General features: G+C 41.7%; 1 pseudogene; it reads left to right on the top strand.

Annotated features, from left to right (window-relative positions):
• The first annotated feature begins 481 nt into the window (after positions 1-481).
• LOC102873353 lies at positions 482-1,103 on the top strand (annotated as a pseudogene).
• The last annotated feature ends 1,149 nt before the right edge of the window (positions 1,104-2,252 follow it).

Genomic DNA, 2,252 nt, shown 5'->3' with positions numbered 1-2,252 from the left:
GCACTGTCCCTTTACCCTTCCTAGCATGATTTCTTTCTCCAAAGGCCAATGCCTACTGGCCACGTGCCCAAAATATGTGAGATGGAGTTCCAAAATCCAAGCCTCTGCCCTTATGCCTGGTGGTTATTGTGGAGAGTGCCGAGTGTGCGCTCCAGGCTCAGAACACACATTTATTATAAAAAAATAAATTAATTAATTAAAAAATTAAAATTCTTTTAAAAAATCCAAAAAATTTTACAAAACATCCTCATCTCCTCCGACAGAACCATTCATTCATTCATTCATGTATGTATGCATTTATTTACTTATTTAAACTTTTTATAAATAACCCCGTGAATCAACCGAGACCAATTCACTAGCCCCCAGCCCCGCAGCAGCTCCAAGGAGGACGGTCAGCCTCGCTCCCCACTCAGCGATCAGCACCCGGCGACAGCGGATCCACCAGGTCATGGCCTGTGGCCCTGCTGGAGGCCGTGCTGAGATGAACCCCAGTGCCCCCAGCTACCGCGTGGCCTCGCTCTACGTGGGAGACCTACACCCTGACGTGACAGAGGCGATGCTCTAGGAGGAGGTCAGCCCTGCTGGGCCCACCCTCTCCATCTGGGTCTGCAGAAACGCTGCTCAGTGGACTGCGTGTATGTGAACTTCCAGCAGCCTGTGGACGCGAGCGTGCTTTGGACACCATGAATGTTGATGTTATAAAGGGCAAGAGAGTACGCATCATGTGGGCTCAGCGTGATCCATGCTTCGTAAAAATGGAGTGGGCAACATAGTCATTAAAAGTTTGGACAAATCCATTGATAATAAAGCACTGTAGGATACATTTTCAGCAGTTGGTAATATCCTCTCATGTAAGGTGGTTTGTGGTGAAATGGTTCCCAGGGCTATGTATGGATTTGTGCATTTTGAGACACAGGAAACAGCTGAAAGCTATTGAAAAAAATGAATGGATACTTCTAAATGATTGTAAAGTATTTGTTGGACGTTTTAAGTCTCACAAAGAATGAGAAGCCGAACTCAGAGCTAGGGCTAAAGAGTTTACCAATGTTTACATCAAGAATTTTAGAGAAGACGTGTTGATGTACAAGGCCAAGAGCCTTTGACTGCTTCCATGTTGGCATCTGCCCCTCCTCAAGAGCAAAGGCAAATATCGGGTGAAAGACTGTTTCCTCCTATTCAAGCCATGCACCCTACGCTGGCTGGTAAAATCACTGGCATGTTACTGGAGATTGATAATTCTGAACTTCTTCATATGCTTGAGTCTCCAGACTCTCTTCGTTCTAAGGTTGATGAAGCTGTAGCTGTACTACAAGCCCACCAAGCTAAAGAGGCTGCCCAGAAAGCAGTTAACAGTGCCACTGGTGTGCCAACTGGTTAAAATGGTCAGGGACCTTGAAAGAAAACTCGTGCTTCACTGAAGAAAAGGAACTAAACATAAAAAAACTTAGATGTTGTGGGAAAAAAAATTGCACAATATAAAATAAATTAAAAAAGGAAGGAAACTTTGAACCTTATGTACCGAGCAAATGCTGAGGCCAGCAGGTGCTAGTCCTAGATTACTTATTCATTTTAAAAAAAAAAAAAGAAAAGAAAAAAATAGCAAAATATAGAAACAAATTAATGTTTTATGGACTCTGGGAAAAAGGATTTTTAGCAAAGTACAAAACACTAAAACATTATTTTCTTTAATTTTGTAATTCTTTACTGTGGAATAGCTCAGAATGTGACTTCTGTTTTAGGTAACAGAACCGATAACTGAGCAAAGAAACGTAGTTTGGATTATAAAATTCTTGTTTTAATAAAAATTCCTTAAACCATGCAAAAAAAAAAAATACTAGCCTCCAAAGAGAAACTTACTTGGTTTCACCCTCTTTAAGATACTTATTTGTTTTCTTGGTGGTCTATTGAATATTCAAGAAAGTTTTCCAGCACTACAACTCAAAGGGATTGATTCTTCCTCTATCGTCCTTAGTCATTGTCTAGCTTTCTGATCCATAGCAAGTAATTGTGAAGGTCATAGCCTGAATAAGGCATACCTTAGTATCTATACTGATATCATTGCTGTTCAGTACTGTGGAGAGGTCCCACCCTATATACAATAGCTCCAAATCATGCCCTATCCTGAGCCAGTCTCACTGACTCTGACACACCTACCTGTTACCTCAGTTATTGTGACAACCATCTCATCCAAGGTATTCCTCTCCTGTGCTGTCCCTTCACCTTCTCAAGCATGTTATCCTTCTCCAAGGACT

The sequence above is a fragment of the Elephantulus edwardii genome, unplaced genomic scaffold (genome assembly GCF_000299155.1).
Source record: "Elephantulus edwardii isolate Elephantulus edwardi_28Jun2011 unplaced genomic scaffold, EleEdw1.0 scaffold00300, whole genome shotgun sequence".
Taxonomy (NCBI): Eukaryota; Metazoa; Chordata; class Mammalia; order Macroscelidea; family Macroscelididae; genus Elephantulus; species Elephantulus edwardii.
The sequence above is the reverse complement of the archived record's forward strand: the minus strand, read 5'-3'. Positions and strand labels throughout refer to the sequence as shown.